We start from the raw sequence: 19,231 nt of genomic DNA, 5'->3' as shown, positions 1-19,231 counted from the left end.
GCTGCTCGGGGTTTTTAGAACTTCAACTATAAAAATGGGCAGGATTCTCCTTGATCATATTGGTGGTACCCGTCTGTTTTCCTGTGCAAACTGCGATACAATCCCGACCAACCACTCAGAACTTATCTCCACTCGATTCACAGGCGCCACTGGCAGAGCATTTCTTTTTAACTACCTTTTAACAAGGTAGTTAACCTGAAGTACAGTGAAGTTCAAGACCGGGCCATGCTCACTGGCTGCCACATGGTTCGAGATGTGAGCTGCAAAAACTGCAATAGCAAACTGGGATGGATCTATGAGTTTGCCACTGAAGACACCCAGTGTTACAAGGAAGGCCGTGTGATCCTAGAAAGTGCTCTAGTTCGAGAAAGTGAGGGCTTTGGGGAGCATGTACCATCTGATAACTCTTGAAGAAAAAGAGATAAATCCATTTTTTTCCCAGGTCTTCTTCACTGAAAACAAAAGTCTGCTTACATACATTGTCACCTTAGCATCAGTGTAAGATTCATGAACTGTGGAACAAGAGGTTGTGAGAATCTATAATGGAACCTTTTTTCCTTTCTTTCTTTCTTTCTTTCTTTCTTTCTTTCTTTCTTTCTTTCTTTCTTTCTTTCTTTCTTTCTTTCTTTCTTTCTTTCTTTTTCTTTCTTTCTTTCTTTCTTTTTCTTCCATCCTTCCTTCCTTCCTTCCTTTCTTTCTTTCTTTTTTAAATTTTCTATTTTCCATCCAACAGCAGTGCGTAGAGAGAATATTATGCAGATGCCGTTAATTTTTTTTTTCCCTATGTTTACATCTTGAGGCAGAACAGTCTCTCTGCAGCTACATGGTGGGCTATGTGAGGAAAAAAACCTGGGCTATTAGAGTGAAAAAGTGTTTTATGTAAATTCTGAAAGGAAAATGTGTCAAGAGCATGGTTCTTAAATTAATTCGGTCTTCATTTTAAAACTTTTTTTTAACCCAGTTATTTCAGTTGATTTGCTAGCTTCAGAGAAGAGATCCGAATTTGTGACCAGCACTAAAGGTTCAGTGTTAGTATGGTTTGTGCTGTCCATTGTGCCATATTCTTGTTGGAGATGAAGCGTAGCATCAGAGCCCATTCTTCCTTGTCAGTCTTGATCCAAAGATGTCACCATTCCTAGTTATTTGTCACCACATAATTGGTGTTGATTGGAAACTTTTCCTGATATGGGGCAGAACTGCTTGGTTGTCTTTTCCATGTAAATTAAGCATAGTAACATAAACAAAGTAATAGTTGGATGTTAAAAAAAACAAAAAAACAACAACAATGGCTTTGATATACAGACCGCATCTTTAACATCTTTAGTTTTAAGGGAGTTTACCTAGGCCTCAGACAGGGAATCATTCTGCCCGGAGAGCACAGAAGACTTTTCTTAGTGAATTGTGATATTCCACCCTTGACCTTGCTGCCTGGTGACGTCGTGGATTAGAACGGCTGGGCTTTCTGACCTGTACATCAATCTCAAATTCCATTTTGGACACAGAGAAGAGGGGGCATGGGGGAGAAGGAGACTGAAGACTACAGAAATGGCCTCAACCAAGTTAATAACTAGTTTTTAAAGCTAATGAATTTTTTTCTCTAACTCTGCTTATCAGCAGGGTGTGTAACGTACTGCTTTCCTCCCCCTCAGGCCATGTCTCTCTCAGGGCTGATCACGATTCTTACGAGATGTGTTCACTTTATTTTTTTTTTTAATATTTATTTATTTTATTTATTTTCTTGGCTGCGTTGGGTCTTAGTTGAGGCATGCGGGATCTTTCGTTGCAGCATGAGGTCTCTTCATTGCGGCGTTTGGGCTTCTCTCTAGTTGTGGCACACGGGCTCCAGGGCGCGTGGGCTCTATAGTTTGTGGCACACAGGCTCTCCTTGAGACGCGAGCTCAGTAGTTGCGGTGTGCGGACTTAGTTGCCCTGTGGCATGTGGGATCTTCGTTCCCTGACTAGGGATTGAACTCGCATCCCTTGCATTGGAAGGTGGATTCTTTACCACTGGACCACCAGGGAAGTCCTGAGATGTGTTCACTTTAAATTCACCCATTCGCCTATCTTCTCTTCCAGGTAGCTATAGATTCCACGGCCTCAAACGGGGACCCCAGGAACAGCTGTTCCCTGACTACATCCACTCCTACCAACCCAACGAGCACCTGAAGGCCTTGGTGGTTGTGGTGGAGATTTGCCAAGACTCTGACAGGTATGAGACTCCCCATCTCTGTGGGTTCACGTGGCCCCTGGCTAGCCCTGGGCAGAAGGATGGAAATGAAGTTATGCTGAGGCTCATGAGGGGACAGAATAAAGCCTGGCCCCAAATGTGTTATCCTCTCCACACCTAGAGAAACTGAGTTCATGCCAAGCTCACGTTGGGCACCAAAAAAAATCCTTTCTTAGCTTTCTTCTCTTACTTGGCTGGCAGGACCACCGGATAGTGATTCTGGTTTCCCTTTTGTAAAATTTGCGTATGTGCCTCTCTATGCAAAGTTTGGTCCGTGGACCAGCAGCGTAATGTCACCTAGGAACTTAGAACGTCGAGCCCCACTGAAGAATCTGAATCAGCATCTGCACTGTAACAAGATTTCCAAGCGATTCATGTGCACTTTGGAGTTTGAGAAGCACCGGTTTATTAGGCACTATTCTGTCTGATCCTCACATTAACCCTTCTGTAGTGGGTGTTGTTTAATAGAAGAGGAAAACTGTGCAGGGAGGTGAAGTGATCTGTGCCCTGTCCTACAGCCAGAGGCAGGATTTAAACCCAGAGCCAGCTCATTCCACAGAGTAAACTTGTAAAATTGTGGGGTTTCACTGATGTCAAAAGCTATTGGTAACTTTAGCAGAGGGTGTGTGTCTGCCCGTGTGCACGTGTGTGTGTGCCCATGTCATTGTGTGTGTGTTTGTATGTGCATGTAGAGTAAGTCCCCTACATAAGAACGAGTTCTGTTCCAAGAGTGTGTTTGTAAGTCCAATTTGTAAGTCCACCAAAGTTAGCCTAGGTACCCAACTAACACAATCAGCTATATAGTACTGCACTGTAATAGGTTTATAATACTTTCACACAAATAATACATAACAAGCACAAAAAATAAAGAAAACATTTTTAATCTTGCAGTAGAGTACCTTGAAAAGTACAGTAGTACCAGCTACGTCACCACTGCTTTTATGCTCGCTTCTGGACATCCTGGGCTTGAAATAAAGATACTGTACTACTGTATTCTATACAGTACTGTACAGTAACGTACACAAAAGCACAGCCACTTGTAGAGGCTACATGCACGTGACAATGTACGCCAGACACATGAACTAACTTACATGATTGGACATGTGAACACACGTATCGGTATTATATTTATTTTTATTTGATGGTAAATATTGACGTTTACCACTAAGGGAATTCTCTGTAATAAATTATTTACATAAATTACATTAAACTGAATTTATTCTACCTTTCCAGTATTTCCAGATTGAGGTGAATTCATTCACATGTTTGATCAACAAGGCTCTTTGAGGTAGAACCAGTGTAAATATAAATATGGGTAAATCTCAGTTGACTGACTGGTGTGATGGTAAAACAGGGCTAGGTGGTAATGAGCAGCAACTAATTGACCTGTTAAACCAGGAAAATAAAGAAAGTGACTCTGTCCTCCAGTTTCAGAGAGATTTCATGGAATGGCCTGATTTCTGTTCTTTCTAGTCTCATAATTGGTGAAAACCATATTAAAAACCTGCTACCCAGGCACCATAGGAAGTGACACAGCCTAGTGACCAGAAAGTGCAGAGAAACCAACAGGACAGGTAATAGGAAAGTTGCCATCAGTGTCCTTCTCGCTAGCGAGTCTCTGGATTCGGCTTGGTCATTGCCAGTAACTCAAATGGGTGTGAGGCCAGTTGGGATGAATGAACAGGTCCAGTCAAATCAGATAGCTCTAAACACTAGGCCCCTACCAACACTTCCCCTTTTACACGTTTGGAACAAAGGGAAAAAAATAGCATTTTAAATTACCTTGTTGAAATGATACTTACACTCAACCTTGAGATACTGTCTGTGAAGACAACTTGAATCTCAGCTCTGATGTCTTCAGGCCCCAATTCAGAGAGGATTCTTAGAGAGGCTCAGGTCATATGGAGATTTCTACCAAGGAGGGAAAAGACAGACAGATTGCATCCCCGCTGTCAGAAACTCCTCCAAATGTCCCCAAGGCACCAACACAGTAATTCTCTCCCTTCTCTTTATAACACACACAATTTATGGAGGGGACTGTCCTTTCCCTGGTGTATGTTCTTGGCAGCTTTGTCATAAATTAACTGACCACATATGTATGGGCTTATTCCTGGGCTCTCTGGTCTATTCCTCTGGCCCATGTGCCTCTTTTAGTGCCATTTCTACACTGTTTGGTTCCTGTAGCTCTGTAATATGGTTTCAAGTCAGTGAGTGAGTTTCCTCCAGCTGCTGTTCTCCTTTCTCAGGATCCCCTTGGCTGTTCAGGGTCCTTCGTGGTTCCATACACATGTCAGGATTGTTCAGTTTCTGTGAAAAATGCCTTTGGAATTTTGGTAGGAATGTCATTGAAGTGCATACTGTTTTGGGTAGAATGGATATTTTAGCACTACTAATTCTTTCCATCCAAAAGCACAGGATATCTTTCCATTTATTTGTGTCTTCAGTTTCTTCATCGATGTCTTAGGGTTTTCAGTGTGCAACTCTTTCACACTCTTGGGTTAAATTCATTCCCAGTTATTTGGTTCTTTTGACGTTATTGTAAATAGGATTGTTTTCTTAATTTCTCTCTCTGATGGTTCATTATTTGTGTATAGAAACACAACTGATTTTAGTGTATTGATTTTGTATCCTGCAGCTTTACTGAATTCATTTATTAGTTCTAATAGTTTTTTGGTGATTTGATGTATAAAACTGGAATTAGAAATCCCACTATTTCTACCACATCCAGGTCATCCACAACACCCAAGACATAGTGGCTACTATTATAATCTTCCCACAGTGCCCCTTAAAAACATGTGAAATCTTATAAGGGCGAATTGCATCATCACTTTGGGTGAGCAGGATCTGGGTAAAGCTTGGCCTCTATACAAAGTTTCATGTCTTCTCTACTTTTCTTTCCTTTTATTGACGTGATTGTTTTAAAATATAATTTATTTTCCAGTAATTTCAAATGTATAGAAAATTTTCAATAGCAGCACAAAGTACTCACATTTGGCACTTCACACAAAACACTCCAGTGTGTTTTACCCAAAACACGTATACACTCCCAGGGAACAAGCACTTAATTACCAAATGAGAATCATTACAATTTCTTATAATAATCCAATCCACAGGTCCACTTCAACTTTCACCATCTGCTCCAACTCTATGAAAATGTCTTTTTTCATTGTGATCCAGTTTTCTTTCTTTTTTTTCCCCTCTGGAACCCTAACTGAGACTTTCCCTCATATTCAAAATCTTGATGGATTTGAAGTACAAGATGGGTATGTGACCTGGTGGCCTTTCCTGTATGCCTTCTTTCACTTAAGATCATCCATGCTGTAGCATGTATCAGTACTTCATTTTTTCCTTTGTGATTAAAAACACATAACATAACATTTACCATTTAAACCATTTTACATATACAGTTCTGTGACATTCATTGCATCTACATTGTTACAAAAATATCCTCACCATTCATCTCTCAAACTTTTTCATTTTCCCCAAGTGAAACTGTATCCATTAAACACTAACTCTTCTCAGCTCCTGCAACCACATTCTTTCTGTCTTTGAATTTGACTCCTCTGGATACCTTATGTAAGTGGAATCAAATAATTTGTCCTTCTGTAACTAACTTATTTCACTTAGCATAGTAACTTCAAGGTTCATCCATGTTATAGCATGTGTCAGAATTTCCTTAGTTTTCAAGGAAATAATATTTCCTTGAATAATATTTCCTTATGAATATACCACATTCCATTTACCCATTTATCCATCAATGGACACTTGGGTTGCTTCCACCTTTTGTTATTGTGAATGATGCTGCTATGAATATGAGTGTACAAATATCTGTTCCAGTCCCTGCTTTCAAATATTTTGAGTAAATACCCTGAAGTGGAATTGACAGATCATATGTTAACTCTGTGTTTAACTTTTTGAGGAGCTGCCATATTGTTTTCACAGTGGTTGCACCATTTTATTCTATTCATTTATGTGTTAGAATAATATGGCAGTTCATGGATGTGCTGCATTTTGTTTATCTGCTCACCTGTTGATTGACATTTTAATTGTTTCTACCTCTTAGCTATTGTGAAAAGTGTTGCTATGAATATTCGTGTACAACTTTTTGTTTGAACAGCTGTTTTTAATTCTCACTAGGAGTGGAGTTGTTGAATCCTATCATACTGTACATTTATCTTTTTGAGGAAATGTCAAAGTATTGTGCACATAGGTTGCATCATTTTACATTTCCACAAGCAATGTTTACAGTTCCATTTGCTCTACATTGTTGCCAGTATTAGTTATTTTTTATTTTTCTTGACTATAACAATTCTAGTGTGGTTGAAGGGGTAATGAATTATGGTACGAATTTGCATTTCCATCATGACTACTGATGCTTGACATCTTTTCCATTGTATGTTGACCACTTGTATGTCTTGTCTGGAGAAGAGTCTGGTCAAGTCCTTTGCACATTTTAAAAATTGAGTTCTTTGTGTTTTTGTTGTTGAGTTTCTCGATATGTTCTGGTTAACAGACTCATTAGATATATAATGTGCAAATATTTTCTTCTGTTCTGTGGGCTGTCTTTTTACTTTCTGGATAGCAGTTTTGATGCAATAAATTTTTTAACTTTGAGGAAATCCAATGTATCTATTTTTTCTTTCATTTCTTGTGCTTTGATGTCAGATCTAAGAAACCACTGCTAAATGCAAGGTCATGAAGATTTATTCCCTTGGTTTATTTGAGAGATTATAGAGTCATTCCTTGGTATCCACTTTGCTAGGATTAAGGTCTGCTGTCAGAGTCAGTGTCAGGGCTTAGGTATCAGGGTTTAGGGTTATGGTCAGGGTTGGATAGTCAGGGTAGAGGGTAACGGTCAGGGTCAGGGATTAGAGCCGAGGTGTCAGGATCAAGGGTCTAGGGTTGTTAGTTTAGGGCTATAGGTTAGGGTGTTAGGGTTATAGGTTAGAGTTAGGTTAAAGCATAACCTTCCCTCACTCCCCTTGTCCCTCTCCATCTTTCTGAGGCCTCCAGGAAGGACAGGACTAGTCCAGGGTCACACATGACTCAGAGACTTGAGCTGGACCAATGTTTCTCTGCCCCTCAATCCTGGGCATAGTTTTGTGTACTATCTGTGTACCTTCTTTGACCAGGTGTTTGTTCAGAGCTTTTCCTATTTTTAATGGGGTTGTTTGTGTTAGAGTTCTTTGTATGTTTTGAAACAAATCCTTTGTTAGACATGTGTCTGCAAATATTTTTCTCTCAGTTTGTGACTTGTCTTTTGATTTTCTGAGTAAGGCCTTCCACAGAGTAGAAATCTTTAATTTTACAAAGTCCATGGTATTCCTTGTTTTTCTTTGTGGATTGCCTTTTTGTGTTGTGTGTTAAAACTCAGAGCTCATGATGTACATAACCAAACCCAACCTCCTGTCAATTTTCCTCTATGTCTTCTATAATTTTGAATAGTTTTGCATTTAAGATTTGTCTGTGAATAATTTTGGGTGAATTTGGTGTAAGTTATAAACATTCATTTCATTCCATACGGTTTCCAATTAATTGTTCCTGAAGTATTTTGGGAGAAATTATGGGATGCTGTCTCCATTTAGGTTTGAATTTCCACAGTTTAACAGATTCAGCAGTTCTGCCAGTAGGGGGCGCTGTCTCCAGTGAACTGTGAGGTGGGCACGGCCTGCACTTCCTGCACTGACCACAGGGGGGCCGAGACCGCCTCTCTGACCCACAGAGCATGCGCATTCCACTGAGGACTTGGCTCCGCGCAGCCGAGAGGAGTTATGTCTCCTCAGGCACCGACTGGGCTTTGCCTTCGGATGCCCCGGGTCAGCATCTCTGCCGACAGGAGCTCAGTCTCCTTAGGACTCACGACGGTTTCGGCTTCAGGACAACTTGGGGCTGCGTCCATACTGACAGGAGCTGAGTTTCCTGACGACCCAGGTGAAGCCGAGAGGAAAAGGTGAGGAGAAGTGAGGAAAAGTGGGGAGAAGCTTCCTGTGTGCGACTGACTGTTGAGGGAGGTCCGTCTTCATGCGACCCAGGAAGGGCTTGATGTGGAAAACTGGGTTTTTAGTCAGTTTTGTGTGCCGTGTAGATGGTGTCCAGTGTCGTTATGTGGCGTGTGGCATCCAGTTTTCCCAGCGCTGTTTATTGTGGGCACTGTCCTTCCCCTTGGTGTGTTCTTGGCCCCTTTGTCATAAATTAACTGACCCCAGCCATGTGGGTTGAATACTGAGCTCTCTGTTCTGTTCCTCTGATCCGTGAGCCTGTTTTTGTGCCAATTCCACCCTTTTTTGGTGACTGTAGCTTCATAATGTAGTGTAAAGTCGGGAGGAAGATGCCTCCAGCCTGTTCTCCTTTCTCAGGATTGGTTTGGCTATTTGGGATCCTTTGTGGTTCCACACAAATATTAGGATGATTTGCTCTATTTATGTGAAAAATACCATTGGAATTTTGGTAGGGATCGCATTCCTGTGTACATTGCTTTGAGTAGAATGGACATTTTAGCAATATTCTTCCATTCCACGAGAACGAGATATCGTTCCATTTATTTGTGTCTTTCAATTTATTCTTCAATGTCTGTAAGTTTTCAGTGTGCAGCCCTGTCACGCCCTTGGTTAAATTTATTCCTAGGTATTTTGTTCTTTTTGATGCAATTGTAAATAGGGTTGGGTTTTTTTTTCATTTTCTGATTGGTGTTTAGAAAAGCAATTGATTTCTGTGTACTGATTTTGTAACTTTACTGAATTCATTTATTATTTCTAATAATTTTTTGGTGGAATGATGCGGAAAATTGGAATTCAAAAATCCCACCGTTTCTTGCTGTTTTTCTCGTGATTAGACTGGGTTTATGGGTTTTGAGGAGGCAGGTCACAGAGGTCAAGTGCATTCTCATCATTTTATGTCAAGGGAACAGGCTCTCAAGGCAACTTATCACTGTTTATGTTAACTTTGGTCACGTGACTGAGGTCGTGTTTGTCAGTTTTCCCTGCTGTGAAGTTATTTTTCTCATGTCCATACTGTACGTCTTATTTAGGAAGAAGTCACTATGCGGAACCCACACTTCAGAAGAGGGTTAGGGTTACTTCCTCGATGGATGCCTATGTGTCTACATCGATTATTTGGAATTCTTCTGCATAGGACATTTCTATTTAACCCAACTCATAAAAAGTGTTTGTAATTATTTATTTTACTAGTGTGGACACCTGAATAGTTATTTTATACTTGTGGTTATAATTCAACAGTACAGTATTTGGGTGCTTAGTTCATTCTTGCTTTGGCTGTATAAGAGCTTTTTCCATTGTCTCATGGGATTATGTCGAATGAAAACATCTTGGGAATTCCCTGGCAGTCCAGTGGTTAGGACTCTGTGCTTTCACTGCTGAGGGCACAGGTTCAATCCCTGGTTGGGGAACTAAGATCCCACAAGCCTTGCAGCACGCCCCCCGCCCCCCAAAAAAAAGAAAAAAGAAAAAAAAAAAGAAAACATCTTGTGGGTTTTTTTGTTCCCTTGGTACTTCTTTACTTCTTTACTTTCTGATACTTCAAGATTATCCTGGCACATGTATTTACTCTCTGAGTCCTAGTAGCAGCCATTTCTTCAAAGGTCCCTGATTCCTTTTATTAGGGGATGGTATTAAAAACTTACATTTGGAAGTTAGATGTACTCAGCTGACAATGCACTGAAATATATGCATGTATTCCAACCTATGCATATACACCTAATTATAAAGATTTCTATGTAGAACTCTCTGTATCCGTGTTAAGCTAAAGATGAGTTTATATAGATGTCACCAACCTGATCCATTATTACATGGATATTGTAACCTTCTCCCTTTGCTTATCTGTAACTTCCTACTCCAATGGTAGGAAACTTGGCTTCTACCATCTGTCATTTTTTGAATTCATCGCTTGCTTCGTTCTAGATTACAGATACAGTGGTTTCAGCATTCTTAGCTCCTACCCCCAGGGGAAGAACTTTATAAAATAGAGTCTAGTGTTTAGGTACAGTACATTTCGCCTTTGGTCTACAGATTCCATTTATTTCCAAAGTTACTGAGGTCAGCACCTTTTGTCCCACCACCACCAGAGAGTTTTTTTCATACATTTCTAAATCAGTTTTTGTTAAATTCTGTAATTAATCCTGTGGCACTCCCATATCCTAAATAACTAAGATTGAATATATTATGATTTATTTGTTGGGCTATAAAAATTTATGGGTTTAGATAAATGCATAGTGGCAGGTATTCGTTACTGAAGTATCATATGGAATATTTCAATTCCCCACCCATAACCTGTTTACCATCTCTGTTTTACCTGTTCCAGAGTGTCATAAATGGGGTCATGCAGTGTGTAACACTTCAGACTGGATTCTTTCACTTTACAATATACATGTAAGATTCATCCATGTTTTTTGCATGGGTTGATGGTTCATTCCTTTATATTTCTGAATGCTCTTCCACTGCATGTGTATGGGAGGAAAATAAATTTTTCCTCTACCTTTCTTTGTTCTTCATTGAAGTAATGAAGATGAAAGGCAGATGAACTGGAGAAAAACAATCAGAAGTTTAATAACATGTGTACTTCCTACATGCAAGGGAGATATTCAGGAAAACTGAGTAATGCCCTGAAATGGCCCAAACCATCACCTTAAATACCATCTTCATCTAAAAACAAAAGAAAGGAAGAGTCTGATTGTTGTGCAGATTTAAGTCTTTGCTTTCTCCACTGATATGAGTTTCTTGAGATTTAGTCATCCTTCCATTCCTGGTATGGGGAGGGAGATAACCTTTCAAATGGAGACTTCCCTTATAAACGTAAATTTTCCTCACAAAAGGGCAATCTTGACTTGGTTTTCAGAGATTCTCATGCGTCTTCTTTTTTTTAAAAAAGCAATCAGCTCAAAATAATCCTTATGCCAACACGCATATTTTGGGGTGGCATATTCTGCTCCCCTTGTAATGGGTATACCCCAATCTGTTTATGCATTCTTCTACTGATGGACATCCTGGTTTCTTTAAGTTTACAGCCATTATGAATAGAAGCACTGTGCTTAATTACATCCTTGTTTGTATTTGGACATAGTTTTTTTCTTTTGAAGTTCATCCATGATGTAGCATGTTTTGTTACTTTGTTCTTTTTGATTGCTGAATAGTATTCCAAGTAGTGGGTTCTTTTTTAAAAAATATTTATTTATTTATTGGGCTGCGTCAGGTCTTAGTTGTGGCATGCAGGATCTTAGTTGTGGTGCGCGGGCTCTCTAGTTGCGGTGCGCAGGCTTAGTTGCCCTGCAGCATGTGGGATCTTAGTTCCCCAACCAGGAATTGAACCCGCATCCCCTGCATTGGAAGGCGGATTCGTAACCACTGGACCACCAGGTAGTCTCCTGGACATAGTTCTTAAAAGCAGTTGTCTAAATACTGGAGGCATGATGTTGGATCCTCAGGTGAACCTTATTTAGCTTTGGAAAAAACTTACAAGATATCTTTTAAACTAGCTGTATATGCATTTCATCAGCAGTGAAGGAGAGTCCTGTTTTTCCTCACCCTCCATCAATCAGTAGTGTCATTTTTTTGGAGTTTATTAGTCATAATAGGTGTGCAGTGCTATCTCATTGTTGTTTTAATTTGTAATTCCCTAATAGTATACAATGTTGAGCATATTCCTGTATGCCTTATTTACTACCTGTATATCTTCTTTGACCAAGTCTCTGTTCCAATCTTTACCATTTTTTTTTAAAGGTGAAGAAAGTTCTTTTTTTTAATATATATAAATTTATTTATTTATTTATTTATTTATTTATTTATTTATAGCTGCATTGGGTCTTTGTTGCTGCACACGGGCTTTCTCTAGTTGTAGTGAGTGGGGGCTACTCTTTCAGGCAGTGTACGGGCTTTTCATTACAGTAGCTTCTCTTGTTGTGGAGCACGGGCTCTAGGTGCATGGGCTTCAGTAGTTGTGGCACATGGGCTCTGTAGTTGTGGCTCGTGGGCTCTAGAGCGCAGGCTTGGTAGTTGTGGCGCACAGGCTTAGTTGCTCTGCAGCATGTGGGATCTTCCCGGACCAGGGCTTGAACCCGTGTCCCCTGCATTTGCAGGCGGATTCTTAACCACTGCGCCAGCAGGGAAGCCCTTGTTTTTGAATTTTTGAATTTTATTTTATTTATTTTTTTATACAGCAGGTTCTTATTAGTTATCCATTTTATACATATTAGTGCATATATGTCAATCCCAATCTCCCAATTCATCACACCACCACCCTCCCCTCCCCCCTCCGCTTTCCCCCCTTGGTGTCCATACCTTTGTTCTCTACATCTGTGTCTCAATTTCTGCCCTGCAAACTGGTTCATCTGTACCATTTTTCTAGGTTCCACATATATGCGTTAATATACAATATTTGTTTTTCTCTTTCTGACTTCACTCTGTATGGCAGACTCTAGGTCCATCCACCTCACTACAAATAACTCAATTTCGTTTCTTTTTATGGCTGAGTAATATTCCATTGTATATATGTGCCACATCTTCTTTATCCATTCATCTGTCGATGGGCATTTGGGTTGCTTCCATGACCTGGCTATTGTAAATAGTGCTGCAATGAACACTGGGGTGCATGTGTCTTTTTGAATTATGGTTTTCTCTGGGTATATGCCCAGTACTGGGATTGCTGGGTCATATGGTAACTCTATTTTTAGTTTTTTAAGGAACCTCCATACTGTTCTCCATAGTGGCTGTATCAATTTACATTCCCACCAAAAGTGCAAGAGGGTTCCCTTTTCTCCACACCCTCTCCAGCATTTGTTGTTTGTAGATTTTCTGATGATGCCCATTCTAACTGGTGTGAGGTGATACCTCATTGTAGTATTGATTTGCATTTCTCTAATAATTAGTGATGTTGAGCAACTTTTCATGTGCTTCTTGGCCATCTGTATGTCTTCTTTGGAGAAATGTCTATTTAGGTCTTCTGCCCATTTTTGGATTGGGTTGTTTGTTTTTTTAATATTGAGCTGCATGAGCTGTTTATATATTTTGGAGATTAATCCTTTGTCCATTGATTCGTTTGCAAATATTTTCTCCCCTTATGAGGGTTGTCTTTTCGTCTTGTTTGTAGTTTCCTTTGCTTTGCAAAAGCTTTAAGTTTCATTAGGTCCCATTTGTTTATTTTTGTTTTTATTTCCATTACTCTAGGAGGTGGATCAAAAAAGATCTTGCTGTGATTTATGTCAGAGTGTTCTTCCTATGTTTTCCTCTAAGAGTTTTATAGTGTCCAGTCTTACATTTAGACCTCTAATCCATTTTGAGTTTATTTTGGTGTATGGTGTTAGGGAGTTGTTCTAATTTCATTCTTTAACATGTAGCTGTCCAGTTTTCCCAGCACCACTTATTGAAGAGACTGTCTTTTCTCCATTGTATATCCTTGCCTTCTTTGTCATAGATTAGTTGACCATAGGTGCGTGGGTTTATCTCTGGGCTTTCTATCCTGTTCCATTGATCTATACTTCTATTTTTGTGCCAGTACCATATTGTCTTGATTACTGTAGCTTTGTAGTATAGTCTGAAGTCAGGGAGTCTGATTTCTCTAGCTCCGTTTTTTTCCCTCAAGACTGCTTTGGCTATTCAAGGTCTTTTGTGTCTCCATACAAATTTTAAGACTTTTTGTTCTAGTTCTGTAAAAAATGTCATTGGTAATTTGATAGAGATTGCATAGAATCTGTAGATTGCTTTGGGTAGTATAGTCATTTTCACAATGTTGATTCTTCCAATCCAAGAACATGGTATATCTCTCCATCTGTTTGTATCATCTTTAATTTCTTTCATCAGTGTCTTATAGTTTTCTGCATACAGGTCTTTTGTCTCCTTAGGTAGGTTTATTCCTAGATATTTTATTCTTTTTGTTGCAATGGTAAACGGGAATGTTTCCTTAATTTCTGTTTCAGATTTTGCATCATTAGTGTATAGGAATGTGAGAGATTTCTGTGCATTAATTTTATATCCTGCAACTTTACCAAATTCATTGATTAGCTCTAGTAGTTTTCTGGTGGCATCTTTAAGATTCTCTGTGTATAGTATCATGCCATCTGCAAACAGTGACAGCTTTACTTCTTCTTTTCCGATTTGTATTCCTTTTATTTCTTTTTCTTCTCTGATTGCTGTGACTAGGACTTCCAAAACTATGTTGAGTAATAGTGGTGAGAGTGGACATCCTTGTCTTGTTCCTGATCTTAGAGGAAATGCTTTCAGTTTTCCCCATTGAGAATGATGTTTGCTGTGGGTTTGTCATATATGGCTTTTATTATGTTGAGGTAGGTCCCTCTATGCCCACTTTCTGGAAAGTTTTTATCATAAATGGGTGTTGAATTTTGTCAGAAGCCTTTTCTGCATCTATTGAGATGATCATATGGTTTTTATTCTTCAATTTGTTACTGTGGTGTATCACATTGATTGATTTGTGTATATTGAAGAATCCTTGCATCCCTGGGATAAATCCCACTTGATCATGGTGTATGATCCTTTTAATGTGTTGTTGGATTCTGTTTGCTAGTATTTTGTTGAGGATTTTTGCATCTATATTCATCAATGATATTGGTCTGTAATTTTCTTTTTTTGTAGTATCTTTGTCTGGTTTTGGTATCAAGGTGATGGTGGCCTCATAGAATGAGCTTGGGAGTGTTCCTTCCTCTGCAATTTTTTGGAAGAGTTTGAGAAGGATGGGTGTTAGCTCTTCTCTAAATGTTTGATAGAATTCACCTGTGAAGCCATCTGGTCCTGGACTTTTGTTTGTTGGAAGATTTTTAATCACAGTTTTAATTTCATTACTTGTGATTGGTCTGTTCATATTTTCTATTTCTTCTTGGTTCAGTCTTGGAAGATTATACCTTTCTAAGAATTTGTCCATTTCTTCCAGGTTTCCATTTTATTGGCATAGAGTTGCTTGTAGTAGTCGCTTAGGATGCTTTGTATTTCTGCAGTTTCTGTTGTAACTTCTTTTTCATTTCTAATTTTATAAATTTGAGTCCTCTCCCTCTTTTTCTTGATGAGTCTGGCTAATGGTTTATCAATTTTGTTTATCTTCTCAAAGAACCAGCTTTTAGTTTTATTGATTTTTGCTATTGTTTTCTTTGTTTCTATTTCATTTATTTCTGCTCTGATCTTTATGATTTCTTTCCTTCTGCTAACTTTGGGTTTAGTTTGTTCTTCTTTCTCTAGTTCCTTCAGGTGTAAGGTTAGATTGTTTATTTGAGATTTTTCTTGTTTCTTGAGGTAGGCTTGTATAGCTATAAACTTCCCTCTTAGAACTGCTTTTGCTGCATCCCATAGGTTTTGGATCGCCATGTTTTCATTGTCATTTGTCTCTAGGTATTTTTTGATTTCCTCTTTGATTTTTTCAGTCATCTCTTGGTTATTTAGCAATGTATTGTTTAGCCTCCATGTGTTTGTGTTTTTATGTTTTTTTCCCTGTAATTCATTTCTAATCTCATAGCGTTGTGGTCAGAAAAGATGCTTGATATGATTTCAATTTTCTTAAATTTACTGAGGCTTGATTTGTTACCCAAGATGTGATCTATCCTGGAGAATAGTCTTTGCACACTTGAGAAGAAAGTGTAATCTGCTGTTTTTGAATGGAATGGCCTATAAATGTCATTAACTCTATCTGGTCTATTGTGTCATTTAAAGCTTGTGTTTCCTTATTAATTTTCTGTTTGGATGATCTGTCCATTGGTGTAAGTGAGGTGTTAAAGTCCCCCACTATTATTGTGTTACTGTCGATTTCCTCTTTTATAGCTGTTAGCAGTTGCCTTATGTATTGAGGTGCTCCTATGTTGGGTGCATATATACTTATAATTGTTATATCTTCTACTTGGATTCATCCCTTGATCATTATGTAGTGTCTTTCCTTGTCTCTTGTAACATTCTTTATTTTAAAGTCTATTTTATCTGATATGAGTATTGCTACTCCAGCTTTCTTTTGATTTCCATTTGCGTGGAATATCTTTTTCCATCCCCCCACTTTCAGTCTGTATGTGTCCCTAGGTCTAAAGTGGGTCTCTTGTTGACAGCATGTATATGGGTCTTGTTTTTGTATCCATTCAGCAAGCCTGTGTCTTTTGGTTGGAGCATTTAATCCATTCCCGTTTAAGGTAATTATCAATATGTATGTTCCTATTACCATTTCTTAATTGTTTCGGGTTTGTTTTTGAAGGTCTTTTTCTTCTCTTGTGTTTCACGCTTAAAGAAGTTCCTTTAGCATTTGTTGTAAAGCTGGTTTGGTAGTGCTGAATTCTCTTAGCTTTCACTTGTCTTTAAAGCTTTTGATTTCTCCATCGAATCTGAATGAGATCCTTGCCAGGTAGAGTAATCTTGGTTGTAGGTTCTTCCCTTTCATCACTTTATTTTATTTTTTTAAATTTGTTTTAATCATTAAACAATTATTTCAATTTAAAAAAATTATTTTATTTTATTTATTTTATTTTTGGCTGTGTTGGGTCTTTGTTGTTGCACGTGGACTTTTCTCTAGTTGCGGTGAGCGGGGGCTACTCTTCCTTGTGGTGCACGGGCTTCTCATTGCGCTGGCTTCTCTTGTTGTGGAGCATGGGCTCTAGGCATGCAGGCTTCAGTAGTTGCAGCGTGCAGGCTCAGTAGTTGTGGCTCATGGCTCTAGAACACAGGCTCAGTAGTTGTGGCGCACGGGCTTAGTTGCTCCGTGGCATGTGGGATCTTCCTGGATCTGGGCTCGAACTGGTGTCCCCTGCTTTGGCAGGTGGATTCTTAACCACTGTACCACCAGGGAAACCCCCTTTCATCAATTTAAATATGTCATGCCACTCCTTTCTGGCTTTTAGAGTTTCTGCTGAGCAGTAAGCTTTTAACCTTATGGAAGTTCCCTTGTATGTTATTTGTCGTTTTTCCCTTGCTGCTTTCAATAATTTTTCTTTGTCTTTAATTTTTGCCAATTTGATTACTGTGTGTCTCGGCGTGTTTCTCCTTGGGTTTATCCCGTATGGGACTCTCTGCGCTTCCAGGACTTGGGCGGCTATTTCCTTTCCCATGTTAGGGAAGTTTTCGACTGTAATCTCTTCAAATATTTTCTCGGGTCCTTTCTCTCTCTCTTCTCCTTCTGGGACCCCTATAATGCGAATGTTGTTGCGTTTAATGTTGTCCCAGAGGTCTCAGGCTGTCTTCACTTCTTTTCATTCTTTTTTCTTATTCTGTTCCACAGCAGTGAATTCCACCATTCTGTCTTCCAGGTCACTTATCCATTCTTCTGCATCAGTTATTCTGCTATTGATTCCTTCTAGTGTATTTTTCATTTCAGTTATTGTATTGTTCATCTCTGTTTGTTTGTTCTTTAATTCTTCTAGGTCTTTGTTAAACATTTCTTGCTTCTTCTCGATCTTTGCCTCCATTCTTTTTCTGAGGTCCTGGATCATCTTCACTATCATTATTCTGAATTATTTTTCTGGAAGGTTGCCTATCTCCACTTCATTTAGTTGTTTTTCTGGGGTTGTATCTTGTTACTTCATCTGGTCCATAGCCCTCTGCCTTTTCATCTTGTCTATCTTTCTGTGAATGTTGTTTTTGTTCCACAGCCTGCAGGATTGTAGTTCTTCTTGCTTCTGCTGTCTGCCCTCTGGTGGATGAGGCTATCTAAGAGGCTTGTGCATGTTTCCTGATGGGAGGGACTGGTGGTGGGTAGAGCTGGCTGTTGCTCTGGTGGGCAGAGCTCAGTAAAACTTTAATCTGCTTCTCTGCTGATGGGTGGGGCTGGGTTCCCTCCCTGTTGGTTGTTTGGCCTGAGGCGACCCAACACTGCAGCCTACCTGACCCAACACTGCAGCCTACCTGGGCTCTTTTGTGGGACTAATGGCAGACTCTGGGAGGGCTCACACCAAGGAGTACTTCCCAGAACTTCTGTTGCCAGTGTCCTTGTCCTCATGGTGAGACAGAGCCACCCCCTGCCTCTGCAGGAGACCCTCCAATACTAGCAGGTAGGTCTGGTTCAGTCTCCTACGGGGTCACTGCTCCTTCCCCTGGGTCCCGATGTGCACACTACTTTGTGTGTGCCCTCCAAGAGTGAAGTCTCTGTTTCCCCCAGTCCTGTTGAAGTCCTGCAATCAAATCCCGCTAGCCTTCAAAGTCTGATTCTCTAGGAATTCCTCCTCCCATTGCCAGACCCCCAGGTTGGGAAGCCTGACGTGGGACTCAGAACCTTCACTCCAGTGTGTGGACTCCTGTGGTATAAGTGTTCTCCAGTTTGTGAGTCACCCACCCAGCAGTTATGGGATTTGATTTTATTGTGATTGCGCCCCTCCTACCATCTCATTGTGGCTTCTCCTTTGTCTTTGGATGTGGGGTATCTTTTTTGGTGATTCCAGTGTCTTCCTGTCAATGACTGTTCAGCAGTTAATTGTGATTCCTCTTTACCCATTTTTAATGGAGTTTGTTCTAGAGTTCTTTGTGTAATTTGAGTACAGATCTTTTATCAGATGTGTATTTTGCAGATATTTTTCTTTCGGTTTATGGCTTGTCTTTCAGTTTTCTGAATAAGACATTTCATAGAGTTTAAAGTTTTAAATTTTTCAAAGTCCGTGTTCAAATTTTTATTTCTTTTGTTGATAGGCTTTTGAGGTGTTGTTTTAAAATTTACCAAACCCAAGGTTATGTAGATTTCCTTCTATGTTTTCATCTACAGTTTTTAGTTTTAGAATTTAAATTTTTCTATGGACGATTTTGAGTGAATTTTGGTGTAAGTTGTAAAGTTTGTATCTTTTTCATTGCATATGGTTTCCAATTAATTATTCTATAACTATTTTTGGAAAAGTCATGAGATATTTGGCTCCATTTCAGCTTGAATTTCCACACTCAGTGGTTTCTGCAGGCTTGCTAGGTGGGAGCATGGGCTCCACTGAACTGAGAGGTTATGACCTGCACTTCCCAACTGGCCAGCAGGTGGCACCAAGCCTGCCTCTCTGACCTTTGAGGTTCATATGTGCTCCACTGGTGGACTTGGCTTGTGAAG

General features: G+C 39.6%; 1 pseudogene; it reads left to right on the top strand.

Annotated features, from left to right (window-relative positions):
* On the top strand, positions 1-411 carry LOC133077320 (protein yippee-like 5; annotated as a pseudogene).
* The last annotated feature ends 18,820 nt before the right edge of the window (positions 412-19,231 follow it).

This window comes from Eubalaena glacialis, chromosome 17, assembly GCF_028564815.1.
Source record: "Eubalaena glacialis isolate mEubGla1 chromosome 17, mEubGla1.1.hap2.+ XY, whole genome shotgun sequence".
NCBI lineage: Eukaryota > Metazoa > Chordata > Mammalia > Artiodactyla > Balaenidae > Eubalaena > Eubalaena glacialis.
The sequence above is the reverse complement of the archived record's forward strand: the minus strand, read 5'-3'. Positions and strand labels throughout refer to the sequence as shown.